The 21,168-nt window shown below is 47.3% G+C and overlaps 1 protein-coding gene across 3 annotated transcripts in view; it reads right to left on the bottom strand.

Moving 5' to 3' along the window:
- ZUP1 (zinc finger containing ubiquitin peptidase 1) overlaps positions 1-21,168 on the bottom strand; it is a 705,973-nt gene that overhangs the window by 221,740 nt on the left and 463,065 nt on the right. The window lies entirely within an intron of this gene.

Below are 21,168 nucleotides of genomic sequence, written 5' to 3'. Positions count from 1 at the left end.
TAAGACAATGGCTTCTGTGAATTTTGAGAAAAGCAATGCTCCGCTACATTCCCCTGACTCTTTCAGTTTAGGAAATCACACATTCTTTGTAATGTTTCACAAAACAAGCAATACCACAAGCCAAAAACTGAGCCATGGTACACAGCTTTTTTTTACCTAACGGCCTAAACAGGCGTGCTTAGCATCTGTACGTAAAGAAAACAAATGTGGTGAGGAAGGGCACGCATACATTTTTTTGAAAGAGCACAGTGAGACCTTTTGAAGGATAGGTGACTTGTGCAGGTTACAAAAGTGTATAGTGCCTAAAGCAGCAACTAAATATAGGTCACATTTGGGAAATGAAAGGGTTGTGTGACAAAGTGCAGCATAAAGTGCAGCAGAAAATGGTGAACAAGTTATGAATACCACGCAAACAAAGCAAATGTCCAACCTTCCCGCATTCCCACAGGTGTCCTGACGAAAACTGTACCTTCCATTTGTGGGTGCACCTACCTGGGCGCAAAGGGAAAAGGCTGAACCACTGGTAATCCCACGTCTTTCGGCAGAGCAGATTTTGCTCACGTGGACAACCTACAGATTTGGGCCTAGGGTGTCGAAGCCACCAAGGAAAACAGGGAACCCCATGCACTTCCGAAAAGAAGACACACGTTGCACCCGCCTTTCCACTAAAAACATCCATGGTGGTTTAGTGGCCCCCCCACACCCACCCAAAACCATTTATAATGTTTATTATTTTATTTTTGTTTTGCCCCTTTCCTAGGGGCAGATGGGCACATTAGTGTGCCCATCTGCCCCCAGGGTGGGCAAAACGTACTGCCCCATGCATTGGGGGGCCATTCCAATGTTTTCTTGTGGCACCCCCCCACCCCAAATGGATTGGGGGGCATCTCATGTACTCCTTCCTAGGGGCAGATTGCAATAGCAATCTTCCCCCAGGGAGGGCTACATGAGATGCCCGCCATCCATTTGGGGGTGGGGGCACCCCCTTTCCACTAAAAAAAATCAATGGTGGTTTAGTGCCCCCCACACCCACCAAAAACAAGTTATAATGTTTTTTATTTTTGTTTTGCTCCTTTCCTAGGGGCAGATGGGCACATTAGTGTGCCAATTTGCCCCCAGGGTGGGGAAATCTTACTGCCCCAGGCTTTGGGGGGGCCTATGGCAAGACTTCTGGTGGCCCTCTCCCCCAACCCCAAATGGGTTGGTGGGCAACTCATGTAGCCCTGCATGGGGGCAGAAATCTGCCGCCAGGGAGGGCTACATGAGGTGCCCCCATCCACTTGGGGTGGGAGGGGTAGGGGGGAGGGGACCACCCCCCTTCCATAACAAAAAAATTCTGGTTGTCTAGTAAACCCCCCAAACGAAACTTCTATTTGGGTTTTTTTGTTTGGGCCCCTTCCATAGGGGCAGATGGGTACCCATCTGCCCCCATGGGGCCCAAACCTGCAGCCCCATGCTTAGGGGGGGGGCGCTGCACCAACATTTCTGGTGGCCCTCTCCTCCCACCCCAAATGGATGGGGGCATCTCATGTAGCCCTCCCTGCGGGCATATATGGGCAGAAATCTGCCCCCCCCCGGGAGGGCTACATGAGGTACCCCGCATCCACTTAGGGATCGCACAAAACGGAGTGCCAAAAAGGACGAGCTATCTCATCCTTGGCACTGCGTACTTAATGTCAAGGACAAGATAGCTCGTCCTTGGCACTAAAGAGGTTAATGATATTGTGGCCAATAAATGCTTCAGTGGATCATTTTAGGTGGGGTGCCCCAAGACAGATAACGCATATGTCCAGATTAATTTTTTTAGATATAAGGAAGTCCTAGAGATTTGATTCCTAGCTAACTCCTGTAGGAGATTGATAGCCTATCGGACGTACAAATGGTCTTCGACCTGGGAAAATAAAATTTGAGGGCTCTCAATAGGTTGGGCTTGCTGAATAGAATGAAACATTTGAGTAAAAGGTTGGCAAACCCATTTCCTGGGGCATGTGAAATATGATGTGAAGCTCTGGCCCAGTGTGTACGCAGCATCAACTTGTTGATGTGAAAAATGGTGTAGGGCTCAGATGCACAACACCTGAAGCCTGAAAATCTGACATTCCAGGTTGACTGTAACTAGAAATGTTTTCCAATAAACCAACTGTACCTGAGCTGTGGCCATCGGTTCATATTGTATTGCAACGGCCTACACAGACAATCACCAAGACTCCAGGTAGGTTTGATTTCTTGTGAAGTTTATTCTTCTTCAAAGTAAGCGGCCACTGCCCTTTGCCATCTTCTCTCAGCTCTGCTCTCAACTGATATCCTTGTGGAACCCCAGTTGAGAGATGCACATTCTAGAATCCACATTCCAAGCTACATTACAGTACTGCAGGATACAACAGTTTTGCATTTTTATGAGAACACCACTGAGGTTCCAAACCGGGTTAGAAGACTGCACTTGCGAAAAAAGATTGCAGAGTCCCTCCAGATGCCTTTTATCTACCATGCTGTTAGCAGGGGATTTTCTTCAGTGTAAGGTAGGTGCAGCAAGCATTCACCTGCAGACCCAACTTAGCTAAGTATGAGACAAACAAAGCAGAATCCAGATTCCAACTGAGGGTCTCGAGATCTCTGTCCAGGGACCAGTGACAAAAATTGCAACGACCTACTGTCATACTGCTGATGAGTAGACATTATCAGCTGCTCAACAATCAGGAAGCCAAGCTTCTCAATTGTGGGGAGGGGTGAAGAAGCATCTGATTTTTCTAAATGGGGTGATCCTGATGGTTGAGCAGAGGAGTGTGTCGGCAAGATGATAGGTTCACAAAGTCTGAAATCTAGAACCTGGCTGGCAACTGTGCAGCTATAAACGACTCATTGTGCAACCGGAGCTCCTCGTAAACTAACAAATCACTCTTGGGATCATCGTAACAGGACGAAGATCATACACTTTCTGATTGCCCCGACCTATCAAAATCACACCGCCCAGGGCCTCCGGAGTGGCAGGGAAGTCGTGCTCAAGCTAACAGTGATCAATTGAGTACCAAGAGAAAAACTCATGAACATCTGAATATAGTTGACAAAGGGAAGTCCCCAGGGGAAGTCCTTTATAAAAGGAGTCCGCAGGTTCAGAAAGGTGCAAGTCCGTAGAGAGTGGCGGAGCAGAGCAGAGGCGGTTTGGCAGCAGAGGAAGTTGGAGAGAAGGAGGCTGGTGTGAGAAATTGTTGCATAAGTTGGAGAGGAGGATGGAGAAAGGAGATTGCAGAATTAGTGGGGAAAGATCGGGAGGAAGTCATAAAACGGAGTTTGAGAAGTGGCAATTTAAGAGGAGGAGGTGATAATGATGGATGTTCATATGGGTTGTCCACTGGTGGAGGTTTTGGGGCATGGTGACTGTCTAAGGGAAGCTCCCACAAACCCAAGCCATGGAGCCCAGACACAATGGACAGAATCAAGAGCCTAATAAGTGTGAGCACACCAACCGCGCCACCAGACAGTAAGTGAATGAGAACTGCAAAGGACTGTCTAGAAGGAGCCCAAGTTCAAAGACTGTTTACTCATCGCAAAGACATTTTAAGTGGTTGAACCCAAAGGGGAAGCCATGTTTTCTTTAAATTGATGCTAGGCATTTTTAATCCAAATAAACCCATACCCATTTGAACTCCACTCTTCTGGTGTGCGCCTCTCATTGATTGCCACTCTGCTTTGTGGCACACCCCCGAATGAAGCTCCCGGTTGTGGTTCAATTGACTGAAACAGCTGAGGAGGTCAGCTTCTGACTGGCTCTTGCCCGTGAAATGGACGGCCACTATGAAGATGTTCAGCAGCAAAGCCCAGTTCAAAAGCTGCACAGCTAACATGCACAGCCAGGTGAACTTTGTGCCCCCAGATTGTTAACATAGCGCAAGGCTATTGTGCCATCTATAAGAACTAGAAGAGTTTTACCCTGAAAGACCAGGAGAAAGATTCTGAGTGGCAGAAAAATAGACTTCAACTCCAGAAGATGTGGTCTGAAAAATCCTGTTCTGTCCAGAGATCGATAGGGCGAAGACGGCTGAGGGTAGCCCCTCATCTGAACATGGAGGATTCAATTGTACAGGTTTTTTGATGGACAATGTCCCTGTTGTTGAGACCCTAAAGCAGATTGCTCTCTGCCAAACACCAAAGGAGATTGCCCCAAATAGTTAGTGGAATCTGTAAAGATAAGGCTTATTGCTGGGAGAGCCGATTCCCAAAATGAAGTTCTGAGGAACTGAAAGTGTACACCACCACAGAGCAGGAGACCATGAAGGCCAGTAGCCGCTCGAACCAATACACAATGATTAATGTATTGGTCCGCAAGACATGTGTCAAAGCTTTTGTATCCTGCACTCTCTGGTGCAGGGAACACCTTCTCCAGGTAGGTGTCCCAGATGAAGCCAATGTAGGTGAGCTGCTGGCAAGGCATCAAGAAAAACTTCTTGTTCACAAACAACCCCAAGAAGAAAAGAAGATCCAAAAGGGTTTGGCGAGACCTGATTGCGAGGAAAATGTCAGGAATTGCCAGGGAGGGGCCAAGAGGATGTGAAGATAAGTGTCCTTCAGATCCACTGAACAAATCCAGTGTATTCCTAGACCCCCTTGATTTAGAAAGGAATGGATTAGAGCTGGAGATAAAATCTTCACATTTTCTTCAGGGCGAAAGGAATTGAGAAGAGACCGGTCCCGCATGGGATTCTTAGGGCTGTCTAAAATCCCAAGAATGAGGGGTGACTCTACAGACCTAATCTCTTAACAGCACACCTTGACCTCTTCGACATGGGTTCCTGAACCTGCCTGATGAAGCAGGGGTGAGAAGGGGCTCTGTGGAGAGCCAGACTCTAATCTCTTCTGACCACTGAAAGAAACCAAAGTTCCGCTGAAATAAATGATCATTCAGGTTTTCAGAAATTCTGCAACCCGGCCTCCCACCAGAGAGAGAGGTTTCAGGATTAAGAAGTCGTCGTTTTTACCCTGCCATCGCACAGCAGAGGAAAGGCATGGTCATCCTCTTATAAATCCATCTTTGCCTTCTTTGGGACAGGTCTTAAGACAGTGCTTTCGGTCATGAAAGTCACAGAATTCCCTCAGAAATCTTGCCCTACACTGCCTTGCCTGAGATGTGGCTGATTAAAAAGCTTCTGGGGCTGCTTGGTCAAGGTCAGCAATTTGGCAGTTTGTGTGAATGTCTTTCTTCAGGAGCGCTTTGTGGGTTGAAGAATGAAAGAGCTCAATGCCATCAAATGGGAGATCCGGATGTTCTCTTGAACATCCGGAATGACCTTTAAAGCCCTGAACCAAGCCTGTCTCCTGTGACATTATCCGCTGCCTGACCACAGGTGTGTGATGAAAGGTGATCTTGGGGATCATGCCCCCACCCGCTCTGCGATGCAGGCGCCTGGTGCATGGTGAGTGTCACTGCCCTAACAGTTGGACTGGGGGCAGGGGCTTTTCATATTAAGACATATAACGTAATGCAATGTAATTTGTCCTTTGTATAGCGCCTTTTCCCGTTAGTATGGCATCAAAGCACTGTAGGTGAAAGCAGTCAGGGGACCGAAGTCCAAGATAATGGGAAATACGTTAGAGGAGTTTAGAATGCATGTGTGCATTTTCACCAATACGAAGGTAGGCAGGGGTGGTCAGGTCTCTGTTAGCTACCCATGTCGAGCTGGCATGTGGATGGGAGCTGAGAGGTAATCTGGAGAGTATGCGAGTGCAGGTGACTCATTATGTGTCCAGCTAGAGCGAATTTGTGTTGTGGGGGGATAGTAGCATTCTTATGGCAGAGGTGGTGTGCGATGTGACTTAAAGCAGTGTATGATAACAGCTACATGCGGATGTGTGGCCGTGCCTTCGGCTATCTTCCATAAGCATGGAGTGCGATACGTACCGGTGTGTCCTGGCTGGTTTGTTGGTTTCGTTTGTGTGGATTCTGTACTGTAGTCTGCTGGAGTTTATTCTCTCCGTCGCTCAGTACATTTCATGACGGGTTCATTGCGGCCCGCCCTACCTGAGAGGTGGTTGAATAATACAAAATGTGGCATGGTTTTGTCAGGGGGCGGGGTGGAGGGCAGGTATTCAGGGTCCTCCAGAAAGCAAGGTGACAGGTGGCCCTTTAAGTAATACCCTGAACTTGCTAATAAGCAGCGTCTATGGTGTCAGCAATGCAGGCATTTGAATTCTACCGCCCCAGCCAACAAGACAAGTAATTTGATATAAACCAGGGAGGTGTGGTTAACAACGTGCAGCAGGGCTGCTTACTGGCATTGAGAAGCAGAAAACCGTTACGAGGGAAACCTGGCCGGAGCAACACTGACTTTACACTTTTTGAAGCCACAGTGTGGAGGACACAAAAAAACCACATTCTATAAGTAGAAGTTCGATGTTCACCTTCCTCATGAGTTGCAAGCATCAGACTGACTAACGTTATGTAATGTATGTGCCAAGGAAAAACTTCTATTTTATGAACCTATTAATGTAAGCACATGGAAACGGCAGAAATGAGTGCTCTACCGAATGCCCCCAGCCCAAGCAATCTGTCCTCTCTAATAGTTGTGAATAGGGACTCGCAGAAAGTTACAAGCTCATCTCCCCCTCCACCCGCCAAGGCCCGCCGGGGCTCGCTGGTGTTCGAACAGCACAGCTTCACCTCCCCGCATTCCTGCTGGACCTGCATCAAGTATTTACCTCCCCCATGTCAGAGGCCGACATACCACCACTGTGTACTGCCATGGCCAGACCTAGTGAATTACGAGCTACCCGGTCCCAAATCCCGCCGCCTTCGAGGTGCCAGCCATGTGCCCCCACTGACCTAATGGTATTCTGGTTCACCCCAAACTCAACAGACCACGAAGACAGGTATCCGTCCTTGTACAAACATCCCCCAGAGCCATCATTTACTGCATCTAACAGGACAAAATGATGAAGGTAGCTTGACCCGTGCCCCCTGACAAGACACCTGGACCCATGAAACTGGACCCTTTGTTAATGACAACTTTTACGATGATGTATGAAGGAAGCCTCATATTGCATACTGCTTTCCCGTATCCCACCCAGGTATCAGATTGATGTGTTAGAAGTTTTACATAACAACTTGGTATAGAGGAGTGTGATGAATGTGTATGAATGGCCACAAGGGCAAGTTTCTAGAACCAAAGTGGTGAATCTCCGTTGACAGCCAGTGCCCTGGAGCTCCACCCCGACGAGCCCAGCTGACCCAAGCACTTTGTGATGCCACCACGTGGATCCCCGCCAATCATGGAGCACCGAGCATATACATAACATAGTAGCTAGACATCGCCATCCAATCCCCAAGACTATGTGGCCCCTATAGCTTAGCTCATGCATGACGTGTATTTGTAATATAACTGACTGTCTTTGCTATTGTCAGACAGAGCGCTCAGAGTTTGCAGAGTCCTTTGCATGCCCTATATCGATTTAGATAAAACCTTTTAATTTCAACCGGACTTGGTCGTGGTCTCATTCCTTCCTGGGGTGTGTCCTTTATTGCCTCTCATTGAGGAGGGGTTAACTGTTTTATTGGGGGACGCTTACTTTCAGTGGTGACCCCTTAGACGTGATTCGTCTTTATTGTCCACTTTTGGCACAAGACGACCCGGCCACAGTGGAGATGCACGGAGCGCCCCCTCAAGAGAGCTGCCCGCCTACAGCAACTGGTACGCTTAGACGTGCGCACGCAGTAGGGCGAAAGGGTACAGGTCCCGCTCCAAAAAACCCTTAGTACTGCTCGCCGGGGGCGGCCATTGAGTGTGAGGCAGCGCCGCCTGGACGGACCGGGTCCGGAGAGTCTCGGATCAAGTCGGGCACGTGAGTATTAAGTGCGAGTGACAATAAAAGGAGGGGGATAGAGACCAGAGTGTACGAGGCCAAGTGAGGTAAAGAGGGGTTTTTCTTAAGGGTAAATTGACTGGTACTTTAATACTTCAATACTTTCCTCTTTCTCTGCATATGGCCATTAGGATAACAAGGTGAAAAAAGGAAGACAGGAACTTTGCTCTGCAAGAGGGTAGAAGGCGGCGCCGCATAATGCTATCTTGACTAGTCCTGGGAATAAGTGAAATAATGGAGAGTAGAAATAAAAGTGTCCGAGAAGAAAGACACGGTGTACAGATTAGAAAACGCTTTCCTCTTTTTCTTTATTCTGGGTGAAATTATATCAGGGAATACTCTATAAACTTTACGGGTTGCAGGGAAGAACTGGGTAAGGGACAGAGGGTCTTTTTCAAAGAAAATCACAGGGCAAGGAAAGAGAGGGTCTTTGTTATATGTTGTAAGTTAAATGTTTGTTGGATGTCTATCATATGTTGAATACGCCATTTTTTTGTCCCCCATTGAAAAAAAATTGCACTGCAAGGTTATAATGCTAAATTAATGGTAACAAGGGTCTTGTGAAACGGTCATTGTAAGTGTGACCCGGTAAGATTCAGGGCTGAGATATTTTGCAGAAATAGTTTAGCGTTTAAGAATTGCTAGTACTAAACACACACACACACACACACACACGTGAGCTACAGTGATAGTCACAGGTAACACAGGAGAGTGAACAACGAGAGAATAACATGGGGGCTGAAACACCCCTGGCCCACATTTGCAAAAATTTACCAGGCTATGCAGAGCGCATAACCAAGTATCATGACCAGTGCGTCACAGAATTGAAGGGAGAAGGGCTACCCCAGGTATGGCCCCAAGGAGGGTCGTTTGATAAACGTTTTCTGGACATGGTAGCCACATGCCTATTCATAAAATACAAGGGAAAACAATTCCATAATAGAAGATGAAATACTAGATTTATGGAGACTGTTTGAAGAGGTGCCCCCACTCAAAAGGAAAGAAATAGCGCAGGAGCAAACCACCATTAACACCACTGCCCTGGCAACAGATGAAAGTGAAGGGGAGGGTAGGGGGAAAGAGGGGTCAATAGAGGCAACGCGGTTGTACCCCCTACTGAATAAACCAGTGCCCGCTGAGGGGTATAGTGATCCCGTGTATGTGTCCACACCTACTCCCGCAGTTGCCCCACGACCCACTGCCCCGCCACCATATGATTGCCCCAGATCTAGTGGGCAGGTAAGTACTCCGACAGTAGATATTGAAAAATTAACAGAAGACTTAGATTCCCGACTCTCAATGGCTTGGAGTGAGCCGTCTAGAATACGGAACATATGTGAACAAGGTGGGGCAAGCACGTCAAGAACTGAGCAAACGCCAAGGGCACAAATACTTGACAGGTCCTCCGGGGAAGGGTGGAAGAAGGGGGAAATACTATTCCGAATACAGGAAGAGCCAACTAGAATAATAGAATTGGAACCACATACGCTCGGAGACAACACCCAGGAGGGAGAAATGGCCACTGGAGGAATGCAAGAGCTCTGGTGTGACAGAGGACGATGAGCTGGAAGCAGGGAGACTGGGGGTAGCAGCAGGGGGAATGTCGGAAAGGCTGAATGAGACACCTCTGGGGAGGGCCACGGAAGAAGAGTGGATCGGGAGATTAAGGAATAGAATGGGAAGAATGGCCACATTGGGGGGAAAAGGGTCAAAGGTGAGTATTGGGAAAGGAAGTGAAAACAAACTGCAGCTTCCGCTGATACATAGAGGGGGCGGGAGGCCAAATTACATACCATGGGCTCGGATGGATAAGGCCAACTTATTTAAATTATTGCCCCCTGCTGTCGGGAGGAGCAAGCAAGTGGATATATGCATTCGAGAAGCATACCGCGGGGGTGCCATTAGCAGTGGGTGATGTCAAAAGTTTGTTGGTATCGGCAGTGGGTGACCAAGCAGACAGGGTCTGGGCAGAGGCTGGTTTCCCAGGAATAACATTAGATTGTGACCGCCATGATGGAGCATCCTTCAATACAGTGCGCGCAAGGATATGAGATGCTTTGAGAGACACATTCCCAGACACCCCTGATTTGCAGTCAGTAATGCAGTGTACCATGAGTGATGGGGAAGATGCTATGGATTTCATTTTACGGGTCCAGGAGATGTGGAGAGCGGAGACGGGCACGGCCTGGGATCAATCAACATCCCTATTTTACTTTATAATAAAGAGAGGGCTCCCGAAAGAAGTTAAGAAAGCACTCGACAAAATAGCAGGGATTGAATCGAAGGGCTGGCCTGAAATTCAAAGTATAATAGTTCACCACTGCAAAAGAATCAAATAAAGGGAGAAGGAGATTGCACAGAGAAGGTTGGCAGACGGGGCAAAGTTAATACAGACTAAACTGGTGAAGGTCGCTGCAGCTGTAGCAGCATTCCCCACAGATAGGGACGCAGAGGAGGGATCAGTAGTGATACAAGGAAGGATGGCAACAAATTGGGCTCTCAATGGGCAGTCACAGTGGAATGGACAGGAGCAGTACGGAGGACCGCAGTGGCAAGTGTGGCGCACCCGGGGAGGAAGAGGTGGGTACAGAGGGCGCAGAGGGGGTGGTCCAGGGTATGGAGGAAATGGCGGGTATGGGGGGCAGGGACCTAGAGGAGGACAAGGAAATTGTTGGAACTGTGGGAGGTGGGGACACTTCTTACGAGAATGTAGAAGCAGGCCAAACAATTACCAAGATGACCAGCATTATGGTCACCCCCACCCATGGAGCCCATACGGGTTACCAATGGGAGAAGGGAAAGGACAGCAAAGGTGCCCAGAACAACACAGGGAACAACCACATAATGTCCAACAGCACCCACAATGCCGCGAACACATGCCATATACACAGGGTAACCCCTTTGCCACAACAGCAAATGGTGCACCTGCACCATATGGAGGAGTGGCGGTGGTATCAGGAAATGTTTTCAGCCAAGGGGGAACCACGAGGCACCCAGCATCGGACAGCCCAAAGAGAGCGCTTGCGTGTACAGTACTATCAACGACTCTCGATGCAGCAGAGGAACTACTGATCGGGGCGGGGATAGGGAACAAACAATTCATTTTTATGGTAGATTCGGGAGCCGAAAAAGCATGCCTACGTGAAGGCAGGTTTCCGCTATCTAATCGTAAATTGGGGACACAGGGGCTCTCTGGGGCGGTGGTCGAAGTTCCTTACACAGAAGAATTGGATGTAACAGTGGGGGGTAAAACAGTAAGAGCACCCCTAATGTACTATGAACAATCCCTGATTAACTTATCTTCTCAGTAAGCTTAACTTGACTATTTCCTTTACAGAGAGAGGAACAGTTTGCTCAACACCAGGGATTTGCCCTATGCGAGTGATGCTGGTAGTGCATACACGAGCGACAGCGCCTGAAGTGTGCGGCATACCAGTGGACCCAGATATGTTCATCCAGGGGTTAAAAACATTGGCACGGTTGGGCCCAGAATTATAGAGCCTAGAGTGGAGGGTGCCTGCAGAATTTGTTTTCCGCCCCATAGCACACCCGGAGATAGTGCCAGGAACAGTGATGTCATTAGATTTACATGCAGTTCAGATCTCAGCACAAAGGATAGCGGTCATTGCAATGGACATACATGGCTGCGAGTGGTGCACAGTGTTGTGCATCAATGCCGACATTGCACTGCAAGATTTATCAGATGAAGACCTCTTCACAGACTCAGATAGTGATGGGGAAATAATAATGGAAATAGCAATCCCCTGTGATATAATGATACAGACAAGACAATTGCCAGTGCAACTGATGGCAGTGGTAGGAGCACCACCTTCATTCTTTGATGATGACATGCAGGCAGTGCCGGGTGACCTGTGGACCACCGGCCCCCATGATGTGGGACTGTTGCATGGGGTGACAGCAGTTAAGATAAAACTCAAACAAGGGGCTTTACTGCCCAGATTAAAACAGTACCCCCTGTCCCGGGAAGCAGAAGAAGGGATAAATAAACAATCACTGCATTATTAGCACAGGGAATAATCGTGCTATCAAACTCACCATACAATACTTGTATCTACCCCATTAAAAAAGCAAATTAAGGCGCTTGGAGGATGATCCAAGATCTACGCCCACTCAATGACGTGGTTCAAAAAGAGTTCCCCTTGGTTCCCAATCCTGCATCCATCCTATGCAGCATCCCAAAAGATGCGTCTCACTTCACAGTGGTTGATTTGAAAAACGCATTCTTCTCAGTGCCACTTGCAGAAGAGTGCCGATATCTAACAGCATTTACATTGGGAGGAAAAAGGTATGAGCACTGTAGACTACCCCAGGGGTACTGCAAAAGCCCAAGCATATTCAACAGAATTCTACACAAAGATCTAGGAAATGTAACAACAGACAGTACAATTATTCAGTATGTGGATGATTTGCTGATCTGCGGAAAAAATGAGGAGTGCAGGAAATATTCTATTACTCTCTTGACATTGTTGGCCCATAAAGGTTACAAGGTGGATAAAGGAAAGTTACAATATTGTCAACGAGAAATGTTGTACCTGGGACAGCTAATTTCAAAAGACGGTAAGAGAATCATACCAGACAGGGTAGCTGTCCTTACAGCAGTAGGCAGACCAAAAACAGTGAAGGAAATGCAGAAATTTCTCGGCATGTGTAACTATTGCCGAGCATGGATATTATATTATGCAGCATACACAAGACCATTACTGCAGGGACCAAAGAAGCTCAAAGAGAAAACACAGAAATACAATGGTCAGCAGAACTAGATGATGCCTTCACATCACTCAAAGAACTAATTTCAAGTGCACCAGTACTCGTGAACCCAGACTATGACAGCAAGTTTTATCTGTTCTCACCTTGTAAGGGGTCACTCATGACAGCAGTACTGACACAAAAGACACCTTTGGGACACAAGCCCCTGGCCTATTACAGTGGAACACTGGATGCAGTAATGCAAGGACACTTCGCTTGCGAGCAATCTCTCGCAGCCGCAGCGTTCGCCATTGAGAAAAGTGCAACAATAGTGATGGGATGTTCCATGACACTGTTCGTGGAGCACTCCCTATTCGCTATACTGGAAAGATCAAAAAGCACACTCACAACGCAAGAGCCACAGCGTATGAAATAATTCTGTCCAGCGCAAACATACACATAGTGAGATGCAAGACAGTGAACCCTGCAAGATTCACTACAGAAACATGCACAGTGGAGGACATGCAAGTGCACGATTGTGCAACGTACAGAGGTGAAGAGGGAGACACACCCATGGTGAATGAGAATGCACTGACTGAAGGAGAAGTATTTTTCATAGACGGGTCAGCATCAATAAATTCAGAGACAGGAGAAAAACACGTGGGAATAGCTGCTGTAAGGTTAGAAGAAGGTGAGTACGAAGTGCTAGAACAGCAGCGCCTACCCGCCCATTACTCTGCACAAGCTGCACAATTACTAGCACTCATTGAAGCATTACATACAGCAAAGGGGTGTGCAGTTACAATTTACACAGATTCAGCTTACATGACTACTACAGTGCACAGGGGACTGGCTAGATGGGGACAAAGAGGGTTCCTCAGAGCAGATGGGTCACCTGTACAACACGCAGAGCTTCTTAAGGAACTGATAGAGGCATTAAAAGACCCAGCCGTGGTAGCTATAGTGAAGTGCCAGGCCCATACAAACAATACAGATGCCATCTCTTTGGGAAACGCGGCAGCGGACGCTGCTGCCAAGAAAGCATCTTACTTAATAAAAGAGAGAACAGGCGAGTACCTGATACAAAAACATGTAGAAGAGGATCTCCCAGATGGCTATAATGCCATGCCCGTATCGCAAATATTGGAGCTGCAAGACAGGACAACAGAAGAACAAAAACAATTGTGGGAAAAAAGGGGGTGTAGCCAGTCGACAATAGACCTCCTATGGCGTCAAAACAGCACAGGTAAAGTAGTAATGCCAATCAAACTATTAGAAATAGCCTTCCAACAACTACATTTTCCAGCACACAATGCGAAACAACATATTGCTGCAGAAATACAGGAGAATTGGTTTGTCCCAGGTTTGCAAGAGCATCTTTCAAAAATGGCAATGGAATGTACAACGTGCCAAATATATAATTCAGGAATGACACCAAGGACACTACGATGAACAATACCTAAAACCATCAGGTCCCTTCAGAGAGCTGCACATTGATTATGCAGACATGGGAGAGGTGCAATGGGTCACGCTACATGATAGTAGTGGTTTGTCTATTTTCATGATGGGTCGCAGCAGGGCCATGTACACATGCAGATGCCAAGTGTGCTGCAAAATTCTTGGTGAGGGAGGTATTCCCGCGCTGGGGTATTTGCGATGTAATTCGCTCCGATAATGGCACACATTTTGTCAATAATCTCTTCAAAGAAGTAACAGCTTTGTTAGGCATAAAACACAAGCTATGCTCGATTTATCACCCGCAAATAATGGCGTAGTTGAGAAGATCAACAGCCTCCTCAAAGGGAGGTTGTCGATATTGTGTTTCTCACTGAAGAAAAACTGGGTACACTGTTTGCCCTTGGCCTTGTTCGAGCTGAGAAATCAGCCTAGCAAGGATCACCATCTGTCACCACACGAAATTGTAACAGGAAGGCGCATGCACACGGCAAACTCCCCACTCCGCAGACATTCAGACACCCATAGAAGCGCCACTGTACTAGGTGAAGAGTTTAATGAGTACTTGACAAAACTCACAAAAGCGGCTCGTATGATAGCAAAACAACTTGCGCCCCCGTTCACAAATGAGGAAGGAAGCGAGGCAATAACGCTCCCAGAAGAGAACCCAAAAGGTCAGCTAATGCCAGGGGAGATGGTGTATGTAAGGAGTTTTGTGCGTAGGTCGAATTCCCCAAGGTTTTATGGCTCATACGAAGTAGTGTATTGCACACCAACGGCAGTTAAGGTGAAGGGCCTGAGATATTGGATACATTTAACAGACGTGCGAAAGGCCTATGATAATGTCACCCAAGGACAGGACGAAGCAGTACAAGAGAAAGAACAAGTGTCACAATAAGTTAAAAAAAAGAATGTAGCTGCCCCCTACCATTATAGTGGTATACGTTAAACGAAATAACTGAATAAAATGACTGTGTAACGTTTAAAATGTATATAATTTTGAAAATGCAACACGAAGATCTCTCTCTCTGTCTCTCTCTCTCTCTCTTTTCCGACTAAAAAAGTTGAAATGAAAATAACATATAATTATTTGGGGATGCTTAATGCACTTTTATGTTTTAATATATAGGAGAAACGATGGCAACAAACGGGCCACCCGCACCGAGAAATGTTAGGGCAGACAGGAATGGCAACAAGAAGTTTGATTTGCGTAGATATTCGTATGAGTGTGGTCTGTTTGTATGCGCAGTTATATTCTTTACAATGATGTTTGGACTATTTTTTTATTGGGCTATCACATTCATCTCTATCGATATGAATGAGGGGGGAGGGAATGGAACCAACATGGGGAATGGAACGAAGATGGTCAGAGAAGGGGCCTATTTAATATGGGATGGCTTTCAGCTCATATGGGGATATGACACTCACCCTGATCACGCACAGCACCCAAATGACACCAGCAATAGGCTGACCCCACACCCAACTTCCCTGTACAATGCTTCTGAATATAGTGTATATGGTGTATATGGTTTAAATGATCGTAATCCTGTTTTATCATGGTTATATGACACTACCGCCACCCCGGTCACGCCAACAGCCCATCCATCCATAGAACATGAATCCCCCACAAGTATACGGGGAGAAAATGCAGAAATGACTGAAAGATTCTTGGCCCTATATAATGAGTGGGAAAAGGGGAGGGGGGCGGGTGAACAGGGCACAACACTGCAAGCAGCAAGGAATGCAAAAGAGTACCTCAAAAGCAGCACAAGGAGGATGGAGGTAGGGAGGAGGAAATATGACAAGTATTCTGGCCTGGGGCTAGACACAATAGAAGACCCTAGACACCCACATCAATCAAATAAATGGTATGCAGATATGAGCTCCACTGCAAAGCAAACAATGAATGAGAGCTGTTACGTATGCTCCTTGATTCCCCATGCCTCAGGCACACCTAAGGTACTACTGCCTCAAGGATTGCCTCTTGCAGACGCCCAGTGTCTCCTTCATCTCACCCTATGTAGAATTAAGAACACCTTCCAGGCACACACAGTATCTTTTGAAATGCTGCAAAACGAGAAAACCTGCTACTCGAGACCCAAAGGAGTGATATGTTTAAAAGAACCGTTCTTAGTGATTAAAGAAACATTGTTTTCAGAAAATAAGTGGAAAGAGGAAGTAATAACATGCAAAGCAGAAGCGCTACGAGGATTGCCAGAAGAGAAATTGCAATGGGTCGAGAAAACCTGCACACCAGTTTGGACGAAACATATCACAAAGCTAACATGGGTGACAGCCATAGAAAAACCATTTAAAGTGTAAAAAGAAATCACATACGAACTATGCTTCCTTGGTGAGGGGAAAAACAACCTGGGCACAAATAAGAACTGCAATAGAACGCTCATTATCCCAGACATGAAGAAAGGAACAGCAGCCCTTATGGAGACTTACTGGGTCTGCGGTAAACAGGCATACTTGCACCTCCCACAATCTTAGAGGGGCACATGTTCTTTGGCGACGCTGCACTCTGCCCTGATGGTGATCCCGGAGAGTCACATCGAAGGAGAAGGACTGCAAGCCAGCCGTCGGCCAGAAAATGTACAACCAACAGAAGGACCGCCAGTGTATGTCCTGTCCACGGACAACGCTCAAGGTGTGATATCAAGAAAGCGGAGATCATCCAACTACATATCCAAGGCCTCCACAGAACTGTTGGCACAAATTCCTGACAGGTTCCGGCTATTCAACTCCGCTGAAACAATCTTTGCCTCCCTCGTCCCTAGTATCCAGGCGCGAGCCAACGCAAAGTGGCTGCAAATCACGCACTGGGAGCTGATCCAAATGGCCAACGACACCGAAGAAGGGTTCAACGTGATCAAGGTGGAGCTAAGGGCCCTAAGGCTAATGACAATGCAAAACAGGTATGTCCTAGACCTGTTAACAGCTATGGATGGAGGTGTTTGCCGAAAAATCGGGAGTGCGTGCTGCACATTCGTGCCTTCTGCAGATGCGGACAATGGAACACTATCACACGTTATCGCGGCAGTGCACAATTTGGGGGAGCGGATGAAGAAAGAAGGTGGAGTGGACCCGAGCTCTTGGTTCGACACTATTTTTTCCTGCGTACCATCCTGGCTAGGATTGACTGTCAAAATGTTGATACCCATCATCGTATTTTTTCCCTGGTTTTTTGTGTGTGCCAGCTAGGTCTTTGGTGCTGCACAAACGCAGTTCCTAATGGCGCAATGATGATGGTGACAATGGGCAACACTAAAGGAGCAGCACAAATTATGCAGGAGGCACAAGTACAAACAGGTGAGGATCCTGAACCCAAATATAGAATGGTGGCATTATACTATGACGGGGACATAGATGATAGGTTATACCACACAACAATAAAAGAACCTCTGGAACGAGAATGGTATAAGGAGGTATGGCTAGACCTGGAGGGGGATGCATATATATGACCTGCACACCGGATGAGTATGCTAGGAGGGGGGAGAGTCTCTGAGGGGTGTGGAGCCTGGATGCCAATAAAGGGGACACCAGCGTGGGATGAAGCAATAGCTAATGAGAAAGAACGCCAAAGGTTGGGTGAGTTACAGTATTCATTACTTAAGTAACGAAAGGGGGGAAATGTATGGGAGGGCAGGTCTTTAGGATCCTCCCCATATTGCCCACCTACGTGATACTCATGACTCGTCGGCAGCCCCCCATGCACCTGGGCCCGGGAGGCAGGGTGGCTGCCTATCTACACGTGAGGCTGCACGGCTCGCCCTGTAACATAACATAGACTCCATTTTGTAACACACAGAGACTCCATTTTGAGTATACTGAACCCAGACCTCAGTAGATCAGCCTGCGTACACACGCTGCAGCTCAGCCCCTAATTGACCGCGCACAGAGAGTCCTGCACTTTCCCCCCCAGCCTCCACCCAATGGCAGATCCACTGAAGGCCCGTTCTCACAAGCAACTAGACGCAAACAAGTAACAGAACAAACACTGTATCATTTACCTTCTGCAGTACATCATTGCCCTAGGAGTGACCAGACTTGTAGTTGGGGTCTGGGAAAGAACAAAAGTGTCCCTATCAAGTAAACCCCGACCCTGCGCCTAACCCCCCGCGCTTGTAATATATGGTGCTCATGACCCCCAGCCCAGTTCCCCCAAATGAGAGGTGGAACATGAATGTAAAACTTTCGAGTATCTCAGTCTTATCCATGCTGCTAAGATGTGTGTTAAAAAGTGTTAAAACGTATAATGCCAGTTACTCGTATTAAAGCAAGGTGACCCACGCATACCCCAAGACACCTCCATGTTCTGATGCCTAATGTATGACCATTCGAAAATCCGCTTTGTACCGACTAATGTTTGCTCCTATTGTAAAAAGGGTAACGAACAAGCAATATTTAAAATGCTTGCATATGATGTGATGAAATATGTTGTACTGCATGTGAGCCACCTAGGGCATTGAGCCAGATTTCACTATAATCAAAATGTTAGATTAACACGTTGTTTTCTTGCTCTTGCTTATATAACCCAACCAGGTACTACCTCACGTTTGCTCCATGTTCACCTTCCTCATGAGTTGCAAGCATCAGACTGACTAACGTTATGTAATATATGTGCCAAGGAAAAACATCTATTTTATGAACCTAGTAATGTAAGCACCTGGAAACAGCAGAAATGTGTGCTCTACCGAATGCGCCCAGCCCTAGCAATCTGTCCTCTCTAATAGCATTTGTGCAGCCCAGTGAATAGGGACTCGCAGAAAGTTACAAGGCCATCTCCCCCTCCACCCGCCAAGGCCCGCCGGGGCTCGCTGGTGTTCGAACAGCACAGCTTCACCTCCCCGCATTCCTGCTGGACCCGCATCAAGTATTTACCTCCCCCATGTCCGAGGCCGACATACCACCACTGTGTACTGTCATGGCCAGACCTAGTGATTACGAGCTACCCGGTCCTAAATCCCGCCGTCTTTGAGGTGCCAGCTATGTGCCCCCACTTACCTAATGGTATTCTGGTTCACCCCAAATTCAACAGACCACAAAGATAGGTATCCTTGTACAAACATCCCCCAGAGCCATCATTTACTGCATCTAACAGGACAAAATGATGAAGGTAGCTTGACCCGTGCCACGTGACAAGACACCTGGACCCATGAAACTGGACCCTTTGTTAATGACAACTTTACAATGATGTATGAAGGAAGCCTCGTATTGCATACTGCTTTCCTGTGTCCCCACCCAGGTATCAGATTGATGTGTTAGAAGTTTTACATAACAACTTCGTATAGATGAGTGTGATGAACGTGTATGAATGGCCACAAGGGCAAGTTTCTAGAACCAAAGTGGTGAATTCTCCGTTGACAGCCAGCGCCCTGGAGCTCCACCCCGACGAGCCCAGCTGACCCAAGCACTTTGTGATGCCACCACGTGGATCCCCGCCAATCATGGAGCACCGAGCATATAGATAACATAGTAGCTAGACATCGCCATCCAATCCCCAAGGCTATGTGGCCCCTATAGCTTAGCTCATGCATGATGTGTATTTGTAATATAACTGACTATCTTTGCTCTTGTCAGACAGAGCACTCTCGGAGTTTGCAGAGTCCTTTGCATGTCCTATATCGATTTAGATAAAACCTTTTAATTTCAACCGCTCTTGGTCGTGGTCTCATTCCCTCCTGGGGTGTGTCCTTTATTGCCTCTCATTGAGGGGGGGGGGGTTAACTGCCTTATTGGGGGACGCTTACTTTCACTAGCATGACATTTGGACTTCAAAAGCTGTTGGTAAACTCTACAGGATTCCAAGACCCATTGCCTACAGATCAAGTTTACTAAAACTAAAACAATGATGCTTTATGAATCAAACAATTCTAAAATTCTAAACATAAATGGCTATTGGAAGGTAAACCAGTAGATTGTGAATCATTACTCTTACATGGGAGAGATCATTGCCAATAAACTAAAATGGAATGACCACATTACCACCAAGACATAACAGACAATTGCGTTGAAGAAGTTTGCCTGTAAACATGGTAGTTATAGTTTAAGGTAATTATCTGAAGCCTATAAACTAAAATAAATGACCACCATGTTATATGGTTCTATGATCTAGGTTCTTAAATGTTATAAAGCCCTACACGAGCTTGAAAATAAGTGGTTTGGTTTGCCAAATATCCTTCAGTGGAGTGTATACACAGAGTTCTGTGTATGATATGATATGGCATTTATAACGCGCCAATACACAAGTGCTTGAAGGTGCGACGAGGTAAGGGAGAGGGAGAGGGAATACAGAGACAACGATCCTACTAGGCCAGGTGTCATTCAGATCGCGCAAGTGCATGGGAAGGGTCGAAGGGGAATAAGTGGGGGGGCAGGGGGAGGGGACAGTGCAGAACATGGGATAGCAAGTGCAATGGTAAGTGCAGACATCAGGTATCAAGTGCTGGTAGTAGGACTGTAGGGATACAGAAACAGTCCCCAAGTGCAGGGGTTGCTAGGAGGAAGTGTATGTGTGCGTCTGGTGGGGGAGGGGACCTGGGCCTGAGGTCAGATGGTGGCCAGGTAACCAGTGCAGTTTCAGTTTCAGCCAGGAAATTCAGCAGGGCAGAGTAGGAGAGAAAGCAGAAGCAAAGAGAAAGGTTTTGAGGTGCTTCCTGAACCGGAGATGGTTCTCCTCAAGTTTCAGGGAGGCAGGGAGGCTGTTCCAGAGGGAGGCCCCGCCTGAAGAAAGAGATCTACCACCAACTCGTTGCTTGGAGAAGCGACTGACCCTGAGGGAGTTGGAGGCGGACGAGCGAAGGGTATGAGAAGGAAGATATTTAGTAAGAGGGAGTTGAAGATATTGAGGTCCCAGAAGGCTTTGTGGACAATACAGAGGGTTTTGAACTTAATCCTCGCAGCCACTGGGAGCCAGTGCAAAGATTTCAGTCCTGGAGAGATACGATCCCTGGGCTTGAGGCCAAGGACAAGTCTCACAGTCCTGTTCTGGATGAGTACCAGAGGGCGGAGAGTAGAAGCAGGCAGATTTAGAAAGAGGCGGTTGCAATAGTCCAGCCTAGAGAGAACCAGAGCTCTGGAGACAGTGAGCTTCTGGGGGAAGGAGAGGAAAGGAAGAATACCTCTGAGGAGGTGCAGCTGGTAGTGTGA

This window comes from Ambystoma mexicanum, chromosome 4p, assembly GCF_040938575.1.
Source record: "Ambystoma mexicanum isolate Mex_15411 chromosome 4p, UKY_AmexF1_1, whole genome shotgun sequence".
NCBI lineage: Eukaryota > Metazoa > Chordata > Amphibia > Caudata > Ambystomatidae > Ambystoma > Ambystoma mexicanum.
The sequence above is the reverse complement of the archived record's forward strand: the minus strand, read 5'-3'. Positions and strand labels throughout refer to the sequence as shown.